The following is a 21,387-nucleotide window of genomic DNA, read 5'->3' as shown; positions in this document are numbered from 1 at the left end:
TCTCCTGCCTCAGTCTCCTGAGTAGCTGGGACTACAGGCATGTGACATCATGCCTGGCTAATTTTTGTATTTTTAGTGGAGATGGGGTTTCACCATATGACCAGAATGGTCTCGAACTCCTGACCTTGTGATCCGCCCACCTCAGCCTCCCAAAGTGCTGGGATTACAGGCGTGAGCCACCGTGCCCGGCCATCCCTTCCCTTTCTCAGTCTTGTGAGACAGCATCTGCTTCTCAAATGCTTTACTCCCTGGACATAGCTTTGGTCATTCCATTTTGTTTATTTTCATTTTTATTTTATTTATTTATTTATTTATTTATTTATTTATTTATTTTGAGATGGAGTCTCGCTCTGTAGCCCGGGCTGGAGTGCAGTGGCGCTGTCTCGGCTCACTGCAACCTCCGCCTCCCGGGTTCTAGCAATTCTCCTGCCTCAGCCTCCTGAGTAGCTGGGATTACAGGCACCTGCCGCTACACCCGGCTAATTTCTTGTATTTTAGTAGAGACCGGGTTTCACCATGTTGCCCAGGCTGGTCTTGAACTCCTGAGCTCAGGCAATCCACCCGCCTCAGCCTCCCAGAGTGCTGGGATTATAGGTGTGAGCCACTGTTCCCGGCCAATTTTTGCAATTTTTATAGAGACAGGGTTTCACTATGTTGTGCAGGCTGGTCTCGAACTCTTGAGGACAAGTTATCCTCCCACCTCAGCCTCCCAAAGGGCTGGGATTATAGGCACAGGCCACTGCCCCCAGCTCATACCTCATATTATTGTGCAATAAAAAGGAATAAGGTTGGGGAGAAATGCCAGATGTAGGTGAAGGAGAGGAAGGCAGCAAATCACGCTGCCACGTGTGTACCTATGCAACAATCTTGCATGTTCTTCACATGTACCCCAAAACCTAAAATGCAATTTAAAAAAAAGGAATAAGGTACTCACAGTTGGTATAACATGGATGAACCCCCATGACAGCATTGATACACAGAGACAAAAAGATCAGGGTCGCCAGAGGTTGAGGATGTTGGGGATGAAATAGAAAGTGATTTCTGGCCGGGCGCGGTGGCTCACGCCTGTCATCCCAGCACTTTGGGAGGTCGAGGCGGGTGGATCACCAGGTCAGGAGTTTGAGACCAGCCTGGCCAACATGGTGAAACCCCGTCTCTACTAAAGATACAAAAACTTAGCTGGGTGTAGTGACAGGCACCTGTAATCCCAGCTACTGGGAAGGCTGAGGCAGAAGGAGTGCTTGAACCCGGGAAGCAGAGGTTGCAGTGAGCCAAGATCGCGCCATTGCACCCCAGTTTGGGTGACAGGGTGAGACTCTGTGTCAAAAAAAGTGATTTCTAATGGGCTTGAGATTTCTTTTTGGGGTGATGGGAATGTTCTAAAATTGGGTAGGGCGTGGTCACTCACGCTTGTAATCCCAGCACTTTGGGAGGCTGATGTGGGAGGACTGCTTGAGCCCAGGAGTTTGAGAACAGCTTGGGCAACATAGCAATACCCTGTCTTTACAAAAAATAGCCGGGTGTGGTGGCGCATGCCTGTAGTTCCAGCTACTCGGGAGGCTGAGGCTGGAGGATCTCTTGAGCCCAGGTGTTCTGGGCTGTAGTGTGCTATGCTGGTCAAGTGTCTGCACTAAGTTCGGCATCAATATGGTGACCTCCCAGGAGCGGAGATCACCAGGTTGCCTAAGGAGGGGTGAACCGGCCCAGGTCAGAAACGGAGCAGGTCAAAACTCCCGTGCTGATCAGTAGTGGGATCGCGCCTGTGAATAGCCACTGCACTCCAGCCTGGGCAACATAGCGAGACCCCATCTCTAAAAAAAAAAATACAAAAAGTCAGCTGGGCGTAGTGGCAGGCGCCTGCAGTCCCAGCTGCTTGGGCGGCTGAGGTGGGAGGATGGAGTAAGCCCTGGAGGCAGAGGTTGCAATGAGCCCGCACTTTAGCCTGGGCTACACAGTGAGATCCTGTCTCAAAAGAAAAAAAAAAAAAGGTCAGGCGCAGTTGCTCATGCCTGTAATCCTGGCACTTTGGGAGGCAGATGCAGGTGGATTGCCTGAGCTCAGGAGTTGGAGACTAGGCTGGGCAATTCCGTGAAACCCCATCTCTACTTAAATAAAAAAAATTATCTGGCGTGGCAGCGGCTACCTGTAACCCCAGCTAGTCAGGACTCTGAGGTCGGAGAATCGCTTGAACCCGGGAGGTGGAGGTTGCAATGAGCCTAGACAGAGACTCTGTCTCAAAAAAAAAAAATAATAAAGAAAAGGAAAGGAATGTACTGAAGTTCATTGTGGTGACGGTTGCGCCGGTCTATGAACATTCTAAACACATGTGACTGTGTGTAGTAGTCCTCCTTATCTGCAGTTTCCAGTCCCTCAGTTTCACTTATCCTCGGTCAACTTCTGTCTGAAAATATTAAATGGAAAATTCCAGATGCCGGGTGTGGTGACTCACGCCTGTCATCCCAGCATTTTGGGAGGCGGAGGCGGGTGGATCACCTAAGGTCAGGAGTTCAAGACCAGCCTGGCGAACATGGTGAAACCCTGTCTCTACTAAAAATGCAAAAATTAGGCAGGCGTGGTGGTGGGCGCCTGTAATCCCAGTTGCTGGGGAGGGTGAGGCAGGAGAATGGCTTGAACCCCGGAGTCGGAGGCTGCAGTGAGCTGAGATCGTGCTACCGAACTCAGCCTGGGTGACACAGTCCCAGCCTCCAGGAAGGAAGGAAGGGAAGAAGGAAGGAAAGAAAGGAAGAGAGAGAGAGAAAGAGAGAGAGAGAGAGAAAATTCCAGAAATAAAACAAGTCACACCTTTACATTCCAGGCTGTTCTGTGTAGTGTGATGAAATCTCCCACAGTCCTGGGATGTGAATCACCCCTTTGCGCAGCTTCTGTGTACTGTGAGTCCCTTTGTAGCCAATTCATTCAACAAATGGAAAAAGCAAAGTGGGCCGCCGAGGTGGCTCAGGCCTGTAATCCCAGTGCTTTGGGAAGCCAGTGCAGGAGGATTGCTTGAGGCCAGGCGTTCAAGACCAGTCTGGGCAACAAAGCAAAACCCTGTCTCTACAAAAAAAAAACAAAAAAAAAACCCAAAATGTATAAATGAGCTGGGTGTGGTTGGACATGCCTGTAGTCCTAGCTACTTGGGAGGCTGAGGACCACTTCAGGCCAGGAGTTGGAGACCATTCCAGGCAACACAGCAAGGCACTCACACCGTCATCCCTACAAGATAAATAAATTAGCCAGGTGTGGTGGTGCCTGCCCCTCTACTTCCAGCTACTTTGGAGATTGAGGTGAAAGGATCCTTTGAGCCCAGGACTTTGAGATAGCAGTGGGGAGACCCTGTCTTAAAATTTTTGATTGTGCCGGGTGCGGTGGCTCACGTCTGTAATCCCAGCACTTTGGGAGGCCGAGGCAGGTGGATCACAAGGTCAGGAGTTCGAGAGCATCCTGGTCAAGATGGTGAAACCCTGGCTCTACTAAAAATACAAAAATTAGCTGGGTGCAGTGGCACATGCCTGTAATCCCAGCTACTCGGGAGGCTGAGGTGGGAGAATCGCTTGAACCCAGGAGGCAGAGGTTGCAGTGAGCTGAGATCACGCCATTGCACTCCAGTCGGGGCAACAAAACAAACCCCCGCCTAAAAAAAAAAAAAAAAAAATTTATCCTAAAGCTGGGTGTGGAGATGCTTTCCTGTATTCCCAGCTACTCGGGAGGATCCCATAAACCCAGGAGTTTGAGGCCAGCCAGGGCAACATGAAGACATCCTTGTCACTAAAAAAATAAACAAATAGGGCAGGGCCCAGCGGCTCATGCCTGTAATCCCAGCACTTTAGGAGGCTAAGGTGGGCGGAACACTTGAGGGCAGGAATTTGAGTCAGGAATTCCAGACCCGCCTGGGCAGCACAGCATAACTCTGTCTCTACAAAAACACAAAAATTAGCTGGCTGTGGTGGTGCCTGCCTGTAGTCCCAGCTACTTGGGAGGCTGAGGTGGGAGGATCACCTGAGTCTGGGAGGTTGAGGCTGCAGTGAGCTGTGATTGTGCCACTGCCCTCCAGCCTGGGTGACTGAGTGAGACTCCGTCTCAAAAAATAAATAAAAAATAAAATACATCAATAAAAATTAATTTTGATTCTTCCCCTAGTGGAGTGCGTCCCCGGAGTCACACCAGCCTGCTGCTCTTCCCACCCCAAGAGTAAGAAGGATAGAAAGGGCCGGGCGAGGTGGCTCACGCCGGTAATCCCAGCACTTGGAGAGGCTGAGGCGGGCAGATCACTGAGGTCGGCAGTTTGAGACCAGCCTGGCCAACATGGTGAAACTTTGTCTCTACTAAAAATACAAAAATTAGCCGGGCATGGTGGTGCATGCCTGTAATCCTAGCTATTCGGGAGGCTGAGGCAGGAGAATCACTTGAACCCTGGAGGTGGAGTTTGCAGTGAGCCAAGATCCCACCACTGCCCTCCAGCCTGGTGACAGAGCAAAAAATGGAGAATGTCTCGGGGCAGGCAAGGAGGGGCGGCCTGGGCAGCAGGCGTGGCAAAGCCCACCAGATGTGCCCTCAAGCACCCTCTTTCCCTGACACGTCTCTTCCGGGGGTTTCTTTGCAGCCTGACTCCAAGCCTCCTGGCCTGCCTGCCCCACCAGACAGCCTGACTCAGTTTGCCCGTATGCCAGTTTGTATGCGTAGGCCCTGCGTGTGTGACCCTCCACCATCCGAGTGACTCAGGCAGCCTAGAAGCCCCCTTCCCCGGGGATGCCCATCTTCCTTTGGTGACTTTTCACAGACATGGCAGAAACTGGCTGGCGTCTCCCAGACTCAGGCTGGGCTCCGGGGGGCAGCCCAGCAGGGCCTCGGCCCCAGTGCCCACCCCCAGAGAGGGCCTACAGGGTGGGGGTAGGGGGTGGAGAACTCTTCTCAAAGGGCCTTTGTGGGAGCGGCTGGGGGGGGCTGCCGGGGGACCCCGCCCTGTGTGACTCAAGCCTCATTGCTGGGTGGTGACTCACCCCCAGGCCCCCCTTCCACCCACCCGCCCCACAGCAGGTGCTGAGAGCCAGCTTCGGGATAGGGGCCTCTGCAGACACATTCACGACACCCTCCCCTGGGCCTGTGACCTGCCACCCACTTTCTAAGGGCGCCAGTCTTGCCCTGCCCTCCTGAGTTTGGACCATAGAGAAAACCTTCTACACCCCGTCCCTCCATGGGGCAGCAGACATGGTGCCGAAATGCATTGTCTCACTATGAATTCACGGGATCCTCAAACCACCCAAGAGGCAGGGTGTTCTTGCGACTGCTCTGTAACAGATGGGGAAATTGATTTTCCGTGAGGTTGCAGAGTTTCTTTAACACAGGAGATTCATAGGCAGAATCCGGATGTCACAAACTTGTTGCCCCGTAGTGTCACTGCATGATCATCTCAGCTGCCTCAAACGTCAGTGGTGGGTTACTGCACCCTCCAGTGTCGCTTCCATTTTACTGAAAGGTAAACTGAGGTAAGGAGCTTTGAAGTCACAGGTCAAGAATCAAGATTAAGAGGCAGGGCTGGGATTCGAAATGAGTCCAGGAGCCCGGGGCCTGCTCGACCGCTTCCCCACGGGCCTCCGGCGCCCGCTTGGGGGCTGGGGCTCCCCCGCCGTCGGGCCCCTCCGGACGCCGAGGCCAGCGGAGATCGGGCTGCCGGCCAGGCTGCTGGGCGCCGCGCCCGCCCGCATCACGCCGCGGTGAGTCACCGCGCGCCGGCCCCGGCCCCGCCCCCCGCGCCAACAAACAGGGTGTTGCCCGGCAACCGCCACCGCCCTCCAGCATGGACCCGGGTTCGAGCCTCAGGCCAGGGTGCCAGCTAAAAGGGGTTCTGGGACTTTGTGGGCTTCCCCAGATTAGGGGTTCAGATCAGTCTTGTAGTACTGGTGGGCACAGTGGTGAAGGGGAAGGAGACTGTGATCCCAAGAAGGTGGGAAGGGCTGAGGGTGGCTCTCTTCAATACAGACCCACCTAGAGCTCTCCAGACGTGGGTGCTCAGGTCAGGGGATGGTGTCTGGGCTAGACTTGCGGCCGAGAGGTCGAGGTCATTTTCCCATAGAGATCTGGGGAGCTGGCCTGGCGCCGGACTGTCGGGAGGGCTGTGATGAGGGCTTTTCTGCATCCTTCCCCCCACCCCGCAAAGTAGCTAACACGCAATGAGCACATTCTATGTTCTAAGCCCTGTTCTACACATGTGCGGACCTATGCGTATTAACTCATTTAATGTTCGCCATGAGGCTGGGCGCCATGGTTCAGGCCTGTAATCCCAACACTTTGGGAGACAGAAGCCAACAGATCACTTGATGTCAGGAGTTCGAGACCAGCTTGGGCAACATGGTGAAACCCCATCTCTACTAAAAATACAAAAATTAGCCAGGCATGGTGGCCGGTGCCTGTAATCCCAGCTACTTGGGAGGCTGCGGCGGGAGAATCGCTTGAACCCTGGAGGCGGCGGTTTCAGTGAGCCAAGATTGCGCCACTGCACTCCAGCCTAGGTGATGAAAGCGAAACTCCATCTCAAAAAAATAAAATGAAACTGAAAAAATAATGTCCACCATAACCCTCTGACATTTCACTGACATTATCATTTTACAGATAGGGAAACCGAGTCACAGAGGGGCAATGTCTTTTGCCAGAGAAGGCACAGCCAAGCTGGCATCCAGGCTCCCAAACCTGTCTCAGGAGGGTGCATGCCTGGCCTTGGCGGGGTCATGTCTGTGGGAGTCGTTAGGCATCGTGGGGATAGTTGCCAAGATGACATTGAAGTGTGGGTAGGCTATGCAAGTGGGGAGGAGCGCCTGGTGGGCTCCCTGGGGGCTATCAACACAGGAAGCTGAAGGCTGTGCCCTCCAGGGGCTGTGCCAGCGTGCCCCTAGACTTCCCATGCCATCTGAGTGCAAGGAGAGAGTTCCCCGGAGCCAGCATCAGATGGCCTGAACGCTGGTCTCCCTGGTACCTCACAGCAGTCACCACTGAGCTGCCCACAAGACCGCTTAGGAGACTGCCTGAGGGGCCTCCCAGAGCCCCAGATCGCACAGGGCGAGGAGAAGAGTAGATACTAGCATCTTGGACAGGGAGGTGACCAGCTGCCTGGGAAGTGATCAGCTTTGAGTCCTGTAAGAAATGCCCACGTGGGCGGGACACGGTGGCTGACACCTGTAATCCCAGCACTTTGGGATGCCAAGGTGGACGGATCATGAGGTCAAGAGATCGAGACCATCCTGGCCAACATGGTGAAACCCCATCTCTACTAAAAATGCAGAAATTAGCCAGCCATGGTGGTGCGCACCTGTAGTCCCAGCTACTCAGGAGGCTGAGGCAGGAGAATTGCTTGAACCCGGGAGGTGGAGGTTGTAGTGAGCTGAGATCGTGTCACACCGGCCTGGGGACAAAGGAACACTCTGTTTAAAAAAAAAAAAAAGAAAAGAAAAACCGGGCACAGTGGCTCACACCTGTAATCCAGCACTTTGGGAAGCCAAGACAGGCAGATCGCCTGAGGTCAGGAGTTTGAGACCAGCCTGGCCAACGTGGTGAAACCTGGTCTGTACTAAAAATGCAAACATTAGCAGGGCATGGTAGCGGGTGCCTGTAATCCCAGCTACATGGGAAGCTGAGGCAGGAGAATTGCTTGAACCTGAGAGGTGGAGGTTGCAGTGAGCCGAGATGGTGCCACTGCACTCCAGCCTGGCGACAGAGCAAGATTCTGTCTCAAAAAAAAAAAAAAAAACCAAGAAAGAAATGTCCATTTGACTCAAATGGCTGAGTCAATCACTCAACTGGTTGAATAGGGGAGATGGATGAGTTACAGGATTCCGGGACAGTCTAAAGCCAAGAAGGTGAGGAGGGCTTCTTGGAGAAGGTGATACTCTGGGACCTGAAGGATGCTCAGGAGGTGGTGGGTAACAGGCAGGACCTCCCTGGGGAGAGGTTGGGACACAGAGGAACTTTTCAAAGTGGAAGGTAGAGGGGACACGTGATTGGATTTAATGGGCCGTCTCTGGAGAATGGATAGAAGGCATAAGTAATGTCGGAGAGGACCAGGGAGGTGGCTGTTGGAATATATTTAGGCCAGAGATGATGGTGACTTAAGGATACAGTTGGCAGATTTCACAAATAAAAAATACAGGACATCAGTTACATTTGAATTTCAGATACAGAACAAGTAATTTTTTTTAGTATAAAACTTTTTTTTTTAGTATAGCGATGTCCCCAAAATTGCATGGGACATACTTATACTAAAAAAAGAGATCCGTTGTGTATCTGAAAAATCAAGCTTCACTGGGTGTCCTGTGTTTTATCCGGGAACTCCACTTGGTGGAGGGGGGCGGGTCTCAGGGGCCCCTGGGGAGGGGGCAATAATCATAGCTAATACACAGGGAGTAAAGGCACTTTGTTTTTCTTTTTTAAATGTATTTTCCTTTTACTTACTCATTTTTTCATAGAGATGGGGGTCTCACCATGTGGCCCAGGCTGGTCTCAAACTCCTGGGTTCAAGTGATCCTTCTGCCTCGGCCTCCCACCCAAGTTTTAGGATTACAGGAGTGAGTCAACACTCCTAGCCGACAAATGCACTTTGAAGTGAATACTTCTATCATGCCCATTTTACAGCGAGGTAAACTGAGGCCTGGAGCAGTTACTGCTTTTGGTATGTGTGTGTGTTTCGGTAACTTGTCTATACGGTTAGGTTAGTAAGTGGATGACCCTTGATTGGAACGCGAGCATGTTGGTGGCAGTCCCCCAACACTCAGAGGTTGAACCCCTTCCTACAGGGGATCGTGGTGGAGGTGGGGGGGGGATGCTTGGACACTATGGTTCCCTGGGTTGCTGGTGACCCAGGTAAGGGCCCTTCTCACGGGTTGAGCTTCCCCAGACCCCCAGCGCAGCCTACGCTCTGTGGCACCCCTACTTGCGCCCCTCCTTCCAGGACTCCGAGGCACTGGGAGCACGGGAGGCGGCCTCAGGGGGCCTCCTCTCCCGGGCTGAGGCTGAGGCTCGGCCTCGCCCTCCTCCAGGCTGGATGGATCCGACGTCTGCGCCGCGGGCAGGGGGAGGGGGCGGGTTATTTTTACCTCCCTCCAGGCAGCCGGGGCGACAGGAAGTGAGCGCGCGGCCCGCCAGATGTGGGGAGCCAGGCAGCTGGGAACAGCCACAGCTGGACTGGCGGCCGGCCGGGAGCGGGGTGCCGGGGGGAGGGCGTGCGGAGGGTGGATCCCCAGGCCTCCGGTCCCCTCTTTGTTCCCCGCCGCCCCAGCCTTCCCTCCAAAGCCCCCCGCGCCCCCATCCCCCGCTCATCTGGGTCGTGGCCTCGCTGTCCCCCATCGGGGCGCCAGTCCCCTGGCTGGCTCGAGGGCTCTCAGGTCCTGGGCAGGAAGGGGGACCCTGCTGCTCGCCCCAGGGACCCCCCAGGTCCCAGCGGAGTCGGGGATGGGAGGGGGGAGACGGCCGCTCGCCGGCCCCGCCTGCCACCGCCATTGTTTACCCGTCGGCTGCCTCCTAGGAAACTTAACCCGCCCGCGGTAATTTTATTTGGGAACTTCGGCCAGTTGCCATAGCAACCCCCAGTGACGTCAGAGGGGCTGGGGCCCGAAATCCCCGGGAAAGGGGGGGATCTGATGAAGGGGGGAGACCCCCAGAAGGGCTCCTCCTTAACCCTGCGCGTGCCAGGCCCCAGCCAGGCAGGGACAGCCAGATGTGACAGTTCTTGGACGCCCCCCCATTCTGGCCTGGGGCCAGGTCAGGGTGGCAGGCCAGGCCTTGATGTCATCGGGAACTGGGTGGGTGGTGAGTCATTCCTGAGGTGGGGGCTGGGCCAGGCCTGGGGGCTATTCCTGTCTGACCTGCCCCACCAGTGCCCTTGAGCAATACTGGGACCCTTCCCTGGGGATTTCGGGCACCTGGCTGGGGGTCCCCACCGATCCTTGGGACCTGTCCCTCTGAACCATTACTTAGGCAGACAAAGTCTTTCTTGGTGCTCCAGACACCAGGCGGCTGGGTTTGTCTCAGTGAGCTGGGGCCACCGTGTAATGTCGTCTCCGGATGTGGGGAGTGGCTGGTGCCCTGGTGAGGGGGCAGGGATGTGGCGGATCCGGGCTCAGTCCATAACACAGCTGGTCGCCAGGGCGACAGGAGGCAGGGGCGCTGACTGGCAAGGGGGATCACTGCTGCCAGCCGGGGGCTGGGCTGGGAGGAGCCACGCTAACCACAGTGACGTGGGACTTCCTCGGCCGGCCTGTTTGATGTCTCTGTGTGCGGCGTTGCCATGGGGCCCGCAGGCAGCCCTGCATGTGAGTCGGGGTGACCTGTGGGCCGGCGGGGCCTGTCAGGGTCCCTAGATCCCAGTGTACCTGGTGTATCAGTGTGCAATCGGCGGCTTATACTCTTTCTACCTGGAGTCAGCACATTACACGTGTGACCTCAGAGCCTGGTGACAACTTTAAATTGTACATTTTCAGCCCCATTTTTCAGCTGACAAAACTGAGGCTTAGGGAAGTGTAATCACCTGGTCCCAAAGACATCCAGCTAGAAAGCTGGGGTGTAGGGTCGGGCACGGTGGCTCATGCCTGTCATCCCAGAACTTTGGGAACCCAGGAGGTAGAGGTTGCAGGAAGCCGAGATTGCGCCACTGCACTCCAGCCAAGATCATGCCACTTGAGGTCACATAGATTGCCTGAGGTCAAGAGTTCGAGAGCAGCCTGGTCAACATCATGAAATCCTGTCTCTAGTAAAAATACAAAAATTAGCCAGGCATGGTGGCGCACACCTGTAATCCCAGCTACTTGGGAGGCTGAGGCAGGAGAATCACTTGAACCTGGGAGGCACTCCAGCCTGGGCGACACAGTGAGACTCCTTCTCAAAACAGCAACAAAAACTGTGTTTTTCTTCCATTCCACCCCCTCTCTGCCTCGACGATACTGGTCGGCTTTGCTGGCTCTCAAATGTCCCAGGCACGATACCTACCTCAAAGCCTGTGCATGGCCCACTCTCTGCCTGGGACTCTCTCCCTCCTGATGTCTGCGTGGCTTCTCCCTCAGTGCCTAAAAGTCTTTGTTCAAATGTCACCTCCTCCTCAGGGAGGCCTTTCCACACTTCATCTCTCACCTCTCTTGCCTTTTTCTAGATTACCCCTAGACTTACCACCAAACATTTTTTTAATATACATAAAGAAAGGCAGTGGCGCTATCTCAGCTGGAGTGCAGTGGGGTGATCTCAGCTCACTGCAACCTCCGCCTCCCGGGTTCAAGTGATTCTCCTGCCTCAGCCTCCCAAGTAGCTGGGATTACAGCTGTCCGCCACCACGTCCAGATAATTTTTGTATAGTAGAGACGGGGTTTCATCATGTTGGCCAGGCTGGTCTCGAACTCCTGACCTCAGCCGATCCACTGCCTCGGCCTCTCAAAGTGCTGGGATGACAGGTGTGAGCCGCCACCACCGTGAACATTATATATCTTTATACCTATCTATCTGCTTATCAGGTTTGTTTCTCCCATATATACTGGTCTCAAAAGTACAGGGATTTTTTTTTTCTTTTCTGTTTTCTTCTTTTCCCTGTTCCCAAATGCCTGGAGCAGAGCCTGACATACATACATCAGGCACTCAATGTTTGTAGAATGAACAAAAGGGCATATGTGTGAGTGTGTGTTCACACGCACGCATGCCATGCCGTTTGACCACTTGACCTGGTCTCACCTTCACCACTCCCTCACCTGCTGTCCCCTGGGTAAACCAGTAGGCTGAGGACTAGGGCCTGTGGAAGTCAATGCCAAGGGACCCAGAGGGAGGGGTGGGGGCTCTGGGAGGACCCTCCAAGCCTGGGCCTGAGGGATACTAGTGAGCTGGGGTGTGGTCCGAGCCACATGCAACAGAAGATCGAAAATTAGATAAGAAGGAATCTGGAGAAGAGGTATCCCCAGAGGCCAGCATGGAGGAGGTGTTCTCCCTGAATGTGAATTGGACCGATGACTGGAAAGGCAATGCCTGGGTGGAAGACCTTGTTCTGGGGTGAAGGGAATTCTGGAGGGGCAACGTGGATGAGGGTGTGGTAGAGATCCAAGTTCTGTTTGTCATTGTAATTTGGTCACTTTGTACTTTTGCAATGACAAGTGTGTCTGTGTGTGTGTGTCCCCCACAGGGAGACCCCCCCCCCAGGCATGCCCTGGAAATGCCATTCTTGTGTGTAGCTGCTCAGAAGGTCATGTGGCAAGCTGCTCCCACCTTCTACGCCCCGCCCTGAGTTGGGGAATTCTGTGCCACCCCAAAACTTCCCCCAGGGCCCCACTGGGCGGCTCTGCCCCCTCCTGCCCCAACCTGTCAGATCCTGCATCCTGGGCCAGCCTGCCCCTTCGGCCCCACAGGGAAGAAAAGACCCCGGGGCCCCCAGGGCTGGGCCCCACAGGATGGTAGCTGGGTGTGGCTCCTAGCTCCCTCTCCCCAGTCCCACCAGGTACCGAGGTGAGAGCCAGATGAGATGAACTGATGAAATGGGGGACCCTGGAGGAATTCTGGGATGCAAGATGACACAGAGGCATCCAACCAGTCCCTCCAGTCCCTTGGACGGCCTGCTGCTGGACACTCCCGCGCCCTCACCCCCACAGTTACTCAAAAGAGGAGGCTGCCCTCTTACCACCCAGGACGTGGATGAAGAATTGGATCCCCAGCCCCAAGGATGCCACTTCAAAAATATTGGGGGCTGAGTGGGAAAAATCGTCCCCTAAAGCAATGTCCACCCGGGTCTGGGAAGGGCCCTGCTGGTTCCAGACCCCCACTGCGACATGATGGTGGTCCTGGGTGGTGGGGAGGGGTCCATCGGTCTTTGTCGAGGCCTGGAGAGGGCAGATGGCAGCAGGACATGCCCAAGGAGGCTGGCTTGGTCGCAGAGGGCACCCCGCCCCTCTATTCTGGAGTTTTGTTCCAGGTTCCCGGCCCCCCACCTGGGCACCGGGCCAGGCCCCGAGGCAGGGCCTGGTCCTGAGGAACAATGCAGCCGTGTTCCTCCAGTGGCGGATGGAGCGGGAAAGACTGGCACACCGGGAAAGAGGGAGGGATCCAGGGAGGGCTTTGCTCTCAGGGAGCTCGGGAGTTTCCCAGAGGTCCCAGTGGGTGGGGGAGGGTGCCGGGAAGCCTAGGGGGAGGGGACTCAGACGTAGGGACCGCATGGCCTGGAACCAGAAAGTCTTTTCGATGGCAGCAGGAGAGGGTTAGGTGGGATAAGAGGAGGAACTTTCTAAGGCTGGAGAAGGTGCGGTGGAACTGGAGGAAGTGGGGGTTCCTGTGTGGTGGCATCCCAGAACGATACCCAGACTCAGGCCCCCCCTCCCGGGGAGGGATCTGCAGTGGCCCGTGTGCTCTGGGTCTGGGACGGAGCCCCCCCCACAAACCGCCCCTTATTAATCTCTATTCCCAGGGGCTCACGGCATCCCGAGTTGCCTCTTCCCACACAGGCCCTAGGCCAGCAGGGGTTCCAGGGGTGGGATGGGGGGTTAGACCCTTTGCTCCCACCCTATCCCTGCAGACAGAGCTTTGGGCTGAAAACCCGGGACTGGGACCCACGTTCAGGGTCCAGAGGGGGAAGCCGGGCTGGGTTTGGGGCCCAGGCTGGTTCCGGGACAAGGAGGGAGAAAGTTGGCCCTGAGTTGGGGACGGGACCGAGTTGGGGGACAGGACAGAGAAAGTGGGGGCGGGCCGGCTCCGGGGGCACATGACGGCGACGCCCGCCCCGCCCCGCGCCCGCCCCCTGCCCGGCCCGGGGAGTGGGGGGAGGAGACGGGAAGGTTTTAAAAGCGATTCGGCCCCGCGGCGGGCCGGCCAGTGAGTGGGGTGGAGCGCGGCGGCGGCCGCCCTCGGCCGGTCTCGGGCCCGCAGTCCGCCGGCCTGAGCGTGGGCCGGCCCGGCCCGGGGCGGCGGCCGGAGCCCGGAGTGCGCGCCCGGCTCCCCCCCGCGGGTAAGTGGAAGTCGGGAGGGACGCGGGAGGGAGGCCGGGGGCGACCGGCGACAGCGGCGCCGGCAACTTTTCCGCGCCGGGCTCGTGGGCGGAGTGGGGGTGCGCCCGGCGGGTCCCCAGGAGCGTTGCGAGAAGGGGAGGGCGCCGCCCCGCTCGCCCTGCGCGCCCCTCCGCCCGGGGTGAGTCCGGGAGCGGGGACGGTGCGTCTGACGGCGGCGGCGGCGTCCCGGGGCGCCCCCTACGGAGCGGGGGAAGGGCGGCCCGGCCTCTGCTCCCTTCCCAGGGCCCACCCATCCCGACCCCCCGGGACGAATGGGAATGCGGTGGAGAGGGCGGGTCCCCACGCGACTTGGGCAGGTCGAGGTGGGCAGAGAGTTGGCAGGGTGGGAGGGCTCGTGCGCGGCTCGGGTTGGAGCTTGGGTTGAGGGGTATGGATCTGCGTGTGCCTCCCCAGGCCCACCCCCGACCTGCTCTTTGGACGGGAGGAATGGGTTGAGGGGGGGTCTCAGAGTTCTTTGAATGGAGACGGGGGTGGATACTGGCTCAAGTTCCTGACGTGTCGCCTAGTGGGTAGGGGGAAGGTCTCCTCTTGGGCAGGGGCTGGTGGGGTCTTAGGGGAACGTCTCCTGTCCTTTCTCCTGATCCAAGAGAAAAACACTCATTCAAGGTTGCATAGGAAGGGAAGCCAGGGTGGGGATCAGCCCTGTGCATCTCGGGGTCCATGCCTTTAGGCTGCAGGCGGAGGTTAAAAGGGCCCAGACTGAACCCCAACCCCTCTGTCTTAGCCCCAGACTGTTCTCTGATTTCAGCGCTCGATTTGACAGCCCCAAAGCCCTCAGCCCTAACTGACCTTCCTGCCCAGCCCAGCCCAGCCCAGCCCAGCTCAACCCAGCCCAGCGGCTTCTTGAATGTTTTGGCTGTGCAACTGGCTCCCTGTCATCTGCCCCTTTCCGGCTCTCCCCAACTGGCAGCCCATGACTCCTGGTCTTTGAGGGTGAGACCGGGGTCTGTGGGACCCCTGGCATAAGGGGTGTCCTCTGGCAGTCCTGCCCTAGCCAGAGGGTTGTGTTGTGCCCAACAGGTGCCCAGGCTTAGAGGCGAGGTGATGTTGGACACACCCTGTCCGCTCGCCCACACACCCTGCCCGGGCCAGCTTGGGTACATGTGTTCACATGCCGATGTCCTGGGCAGGCACAGGCCCAGGGGCTGGTGCTAGCTTTGTTCTCTGATCCGTGAGGCACCCGTGGCCCTCTGCCCTTGCATCGTGTCCTCTGGGAGCTCCTTCAAGACCCCAACAGGCAGGCCTTGCCCATGGACCTAGAGGGGGCCCTAAAATAGGTGCCGGCCTGGCCTGGGGCTGGCACTCGGAGCACATGCGTGACAGGGCGTGTCCAGGGGGTCGGGCCTGTCTGTGCAGGCCCGGCCTCTGAGCCTCCGCCGACCCTTGCTCGCTGGAGAAAGACGGCAGAGGCGGATGCTTTAGGAGGGACCCCCGTGTCGTGCCCACCCTCTAACAATGCAAGTGGACGCCAGATGTTCCATGTAGGCCACAGCTGTCGGTCGGGCAGGCCTCCATCCATCTGCAATCCCAGTGTAATTGACCTGGTGGGTACATTACAGTGACCCGCTCGCCCTGGCCTAGGTGGTGCTTTGATAACTCTTAAGGCATTTTTCTGAGTTTGTCCTTCGCCTTGGGAGGCTGGGTGGGGGATTCTGTCCTTCGTGAATAATGGCGCCAGGAACCTTGGGCGATCTTGAGAAAACTCCTTCCTGTCCCTCTGTTTTCCATGTTGGATGTGTTTTATGCCACAGGCCTAGCTTCCTAGCTTTTTTTTTTTTTTTCCTGAGACTTATTCTGTGACCTTAAGCCCCGATCTGCATCTGTGAGCCTCAATTATTCTGTCTGTAAATAGGAAGCGTTTGGAAATGGGACGGAGGCGGTACTCCCTCTCCCTGGCCGCCGCTTTCCCTCCTGGTGTCCTGGGTGGACGCAGAGGTGTGTCTGGGGAAGGTGTGTCCTTCAGGGCTGGACGCCTGGGAAGGATGTGAGCGGAGGGCAGTGGGTGTGGGTGAGAATCCTTGGGCAGAGAAGGGCGCCGCCATGCTGGGCATGGCTGAGTCACGCTCCAGCGATGTCTTGCCCCAGGGTGCTGGAGCTGGCGCCACCCTGGGTGTGGTCACTGAGCTGTGGCCCTGGGCAGAGCAGGGCTGGGTGGTCTAGGATGTGGGCCCTTGGTGGCGAGGTACCTGGGGAACTGACTTAGAAGACACGCCAAGCCCTGGGTCCTCCCGCCTGGCCTCGATTCTGGGGTTGCCCTCGAGGACCGTGGTGGCCCATACTCTGAAAATGCCTTGGGGAGCCCAGGGACCCTAAGTCTTGGGCCTGGGAATTGGCGTGTTGAGGGAGGTGGATAGGGCCGAGAAGCCAGTGGCTGCTTTCAAGACCAGTGAACCCCCAAAGCCAGGCCCTCGCTGCAACACGCACTTCTGTAGGGAGAAGGCAGGGGTGGATGTGACGATGGGGGTGTCCCTCTACTGAGGGTTCCCAGCATGAAGGTGAGGGGCCCCTGGGAATTCTGTGATTGGGCTGGGAAAGATTAAAGTCTAAAGAGGGGTTAGAGTGTGGACTGGCCGGACGCGATGGGGGCTGGGATGTCACTTTCATGGTTCCCCTATTTATAACAAGTGATTCACCCCTCACTTACTCACCCCTTCCTGAGTCTCCCCCACCCCAGCCCTGGGTGGGCAGTGGGGCCCACCCATTTGTCAGTGCCCTGACTTCCCCCACCCGGTGCCACCCTCTGAGGGCGGCCCATTGGGGTGGTTGTTATTGCCGCTGCCCTGGGATTGGGGCAGGGGCGGGGGGCTGGTGGTCAGGCGGCGCTTGGCCGGGCAGCCCAGGTTGGTGGCTGGCTCGGGGCCCAGCCCACGGAGCTTCTGCTGAGAGTCTGGGCCCATTAAGCAAAACGTTAGTGACAGGCTGGGAGGGCGGGTGGCGCGGCGGGCAGGGCGGGGCCTGCAGCCCTTGGTATTTTCCGATCCCAGCTGCTCTGTGAGGGTGGAAAGTATTTGGGGACCAGGCTTGGGGGCGGAGGTGGTGGTGGCGCCCCCGGCGGAAGCTGCCCCTGATTCATTCTTGGAGCATGGGGTGGAGGGTAGCGGTACACATACATACCCGCGTGTGTCTGGTTCTCGCACACGCTGTCTGGAGGGGTATTCGGGCATGCACACATGCTTTGGCTGGCCGGGGTGTCCTGGTGCAGCCCGGGGCCTGCTTTGCTCCCCGGCCCAGGGACCCGCCCTCTCCCTCATGCCTCCAGCTGCCAAGAGTTTGGTCTCCCCTTGGACACCATCTCCCAGGAGCCTGAGAAATGCACCACGATTGGTAAAGGAGACCCTGGCTCCCTGGCACTTGCATGGCAGTGCCCCTTCCACTCAAGACCCAGACCTTTTGTGCCTGCAGGGATGGGGAGTGGCCTTGGCCCCAGCCATGGGCTCTGTGCAGGGGAAACCCCACAGGAAACGAGCCTGGCCAAATGGCCGCCCTTCCCGTTCTCGTCCCTGGGACACGAATGTGCTGTCTCACTTCCGGAGGCGGCCCGGGAGGCTGGCCGCCCTGCGGGGCCTCGCCTGCTCCCAGTTGGCGCCTCCAGACCCTAAGGGGACAGGGCTGGGCTGGGGCCTGCTGGGAAAGAGTGGCTGGTATGTGTGTGTGCATGTACGGGGAGGGGACAAAGCAGGACATCCCTTGCCGCCTGTCTCCCAGGGGTGAGCGCCACCAGATGGGGTGGACACTGGGGTCCTCCTGGTGTGAGACGCCCATGTTTCCGTTGTCCTTTGCCGGGCAGAGATAGCAGCAGCTCTGTCGTGATCACATTTCTTCTTCATGGGGACCTCACCATGACTTATGAAGTCCAGACTTATTATCCCTGTTTTGCAGATGGGAAAACTGAGGCCCAGAGAGGTTAAGTGACTTGCTCAGAGTTACCCAGCTCAGAAGCTGCAGAGCTGGGGCTTTCAAATCTGGGCGGACTTGGGCTCCAAAACTGGAGTCTGCTAGCCAGGTGTTAGGCTCTTATCAAAAGAGCCTCCATTTACTGAAGACTCAGGGCCGGCTTCATGGCTTTTGTGTTTTTTTTTTTTTTTTTTTTTTTTGAGACAGAGTCTGGCTCTGTTGCCAGGCTGGAGTGCAGTGGCTCGATCTCCGCTCACTGCAACCTCCAACTCCCTGGTTCAAGCTCTTCTGCCTCAGCCTCCCTAGTGGCTGGGATTACAGACGCCTGTCACCACAACCAGCTAATTTTTGTATTTTTCGTAGAGATGGGGTTTCACCATGTTGGCCAGGATGATCTCCATCTCTTGACCTCGTGGTCCACCCGCCTCAGCCTCCCAAAGTGCTGGGATTACAGGCATGAACCACTGCGCCCAGCCAAAGCTTCATGAGTTTCTGACTTGGGCAGTGAGGGACCTGGAGCTTAGTTTAATGTTGTACTGCCAGGGTCATGATTTTTTTTTTTTTAATTAATTTTTTTATCTCGCTGTGTTGCCCGGGCTGGTCTTGAACTCCTAGCCTCAAGCCATCATCCTGCCTTGGCCTCCTGAAGTGCCAGTGCCAGGATTATAGGGATGAGCTGCCTTGCTCAGCCTGAAATTCTTTTCTTTTTAAGTTTGTTTTTGTTTATTTTAGAGATAGGGTCTTACCCTGTCACTTAGGCTGGAGTGCAGTGGCATGATCATAGATCACAGCAGCCTTAAACTCCTGGGCTCAAGCAAACCTCCCACTTCAGCTGCCTGAGTAGCTGGGGCTACCGGTGTGTACCACCACTCCTGGCTGATTTTTAAATGAATTTTTTGTGGGCCAGGCACAGTGGCTCATGCCTGTAATCCTAGCACTTTGGGAGGCTGAGGCAGGCAGACTGCTTGAGCCCAGGAGTTGGAGACCAGTCTGGGCAACATGGTGAAACCCTGTTTACAAAAAGAATAAAAATTAGCCAGGCATGGTGGCACATGCCTGTCCTAGCTACCCTGAAGGCTGAGGTGGGAGGATCACTTGAACCTGGGAGGCTGAGGCTGCAGTGAATTGTGATTGCACCCCTGCACACTAGTCATGGTGACAGGGTGAGACCCTGTCTCAAAAAAGAAAAAGAAAAAAAAAGAGTTTTTTGTAGAGATGAGTATATTGCTGAGGCTAGTCTTAAACTCCTGGCCTCAGGTGACCCTCCTGCCTCCCAAAGTGCTGGGATTACAGGCGTGAGCCACCATGCTTGGCCTGAAATTCTTAGTTTTCGAACTAGAGGACCATGTGTTCATTTTTCACCGGGTTCCGAAAATTCTGTAGCCTGCCCTTGTGTCGGACACTTACCGAGTGACATACACACTGAGTGACATCTCACTGGGCTATGCCAGAGAGGCTCTTGGCTCCATTTTACAGATGGGAAAACTGAGGCTTGGAAGGGTCTTTGGGAAACTGTGGAGCAGGGATTTGAACTTCAGGCTGTTTGGATGGAGAGGCCTGTATCTTCGAGCTTGGATCCTGTGCTCTGGGGGTGCAGGGGGTGCATGTCTAGGGGGAGAGGGGGGTGCTTTGCTGCCGGCATCCGCCCTGGTGGGTGTGGGCTAAGTCCTGGCCACTGAGGAGACGGGGCCATGGCGGGGGGAGGCCCTGGTGGTTTCCTCCAGCCCTCCAGGCTTCTAGGAAGTGGCGCCAGCTGGGGTGAGATCACTTCCTCACCCGCCTGCCTGCCCCCCACCCGGCTTCCTCTCCCCATGGCCCCGTTTGGCCTGCCCAGGGCTCAGTGAAGGGCAGCTGGGTCCTGTAAGTTGCTGGAGTCTCCTTGTAATGCACAGGCCCTCTCGGTATCTCTGCCTCTCCAGCACTGGGGCTGGCTCTACCTTGCCGTCCATGTGCGGTTGCTCCTGCGTATGAGAAAAGGGCTTCCCTGTGATGGAAAGGAACCGTCTGGGGACCTAGATGGGAGGGTGTCCCCAAATCTCATCACCTCCTTTGCTCTCTCTCTCTCTCCCCTCCAGGTGCCAGCCTCTGGCCCCGCCCAGTGCCCCCTCACCCCTGTGCCATGGCCGGCTGGGGTTCCTGGGGATGGGATTTGCTGCCTATCACAAATCACATTGCCAGGGATTTCCAACCGACCCTGAGCTCTGCCACCGAGGATGCCGCCCGGGGACGGGGTGGCAGAGAGCCCCGAAGCCTGTGCCTGGCCTGAGGAGCAGGGCTTAGCTGCTTGTGAGCAGGGTTCACTCCAAGTCATGTTCACAGTGGCTAAGTTCCGCCCCCCAGGCCCTCACCTCCTCCGGCCCTGCCGCCTGTCCCCTGCTGCCGCCCGTCTGTCTGCTGTCCTGCTGCCCGGCCTCCCTGGGCTCTGCCTCCCGTGCCTACTGAGCTGAAACACAGTTGGTTTGTGCACACTGGCTCAGTTCAGCAGGAACAGGGGTCAAGCCTGCTTGGAGCCCGCAGCCCCTGCCTCCCCTGGGTGGGCTGATGAGTGGAGCGGAGATGAGGACTCAGAGTCAGACCTGTGTCTGGAGGAGGGACATCGGGAGGGTTGGGAGGGTGGGGCTGGCTGGGCCCAAACGTCTGCTGCGTGTCCTGTTCCCCAATTCTGCAACTGGGGACCCCTCCATGGCCACAGCTCAGGCTGGGCTGTGGTGCCAGTGTAGACAGGTGGGTGAGTTTAGGTGGCCCTTCCATAAAAAGGGAAGCCAGCTGTGTCCCTTCTGGGCCTGGAGGCTTGGCTCCTCCTCTCCCAAGCCAGGCAGGGGCAGCCAGTTACTCAAGAGGAAGCTGCCTTGGGCTCCAGACCGTTAGATGCCAACTCCTGGCTTCCGGAATCAGACTGGGCTGACCTGACCTGGCCCCTTCTCCCTGGGCCCTGTAGCTTTCTAACGGCCAGAAGGAGCAGTGACTCCCACCCCACATGTCGGGCACGGAACAGGGTCCATGTGGAGCCAGAAGGGACACAAGCAGGTCTGCTTAGTTCTGGGGCGCTGGGAACTCAGCTGGGAATAGCTGATCCTTCCCACCTTGCGGGGGGTCTCAGGGCAGGGAAGGGTTAGGACTCTGCTTTTTTCTGGGGGGGAGACAAAGTCCTGCCCTGTCACCAGGCTGGAGTGCAGTGGTGCCATCTTGGCTCACTGCAACTTCTGCCTCCCGGGTTCAAATGATTCTCCTGTCTCAGCCTCCTGAGTAGCTGAGGACGACAGGCGCCCGCCACCACACCTGGCTAATTTATTTATTTATTTATTTTTGAGATGGAGTCTCGCTCTGTTGCCCAGGCTAGAGTGCAATGGCACGTCTCAGCTCATTGCAACCTCCACCTCTCCGGTTCAAGCAGTTCTCCTCCCTCAGCCTCCCGAGTAGCTGGGCACCTGCCACCACGCCCGGCTAATTTTTTATTTTTAGTAGAGATAGGGTTAAGCCATGT

The 21,387-nt window shown here is 57.1% G+C and overlaps 1 long non-coding RNA gene across 1 annotated transcript; it reads left to right on the top strand.

Moving 5' to 3' along the window:
- Positions 1-3,367: 3,367 nt before the first annotated feature.
- Positions 3,368-21,152, top strand: LOC116541506. Its single transcript, XR_004264839.1, has 3 exons — positions 3,368-3,378; positions 12,443-12,451; positions 20,729-21,152. It is a non-coding gene; the product is annotated as an uncharacterized LOC116541506 (long non-coding RNA).
- Positions 21,153-21,387: the final 235 nt, after the last annotated feature.

The sequence above is a fragment of the Sapajus apella genome, unplaced genomic scaffold (genome assembly GCF_009761245.1).
Source record: "Sapajus apella isolate SASKATOON/1434 unplaced genomic scaffold, GSC_monkey_1.0 scaffold152, whole genome shotgun sequence".
Lineage (NCBI taxonomy): Eukaryota > Metazoa > Chordata > Mammalia > Primates > Cebidae > Sapajus > Sapajus apella.
Note: the sequence above shows the minus strand (reverse complement) of the source record. Positions and strands in the feature narration are given on the sequence as shown.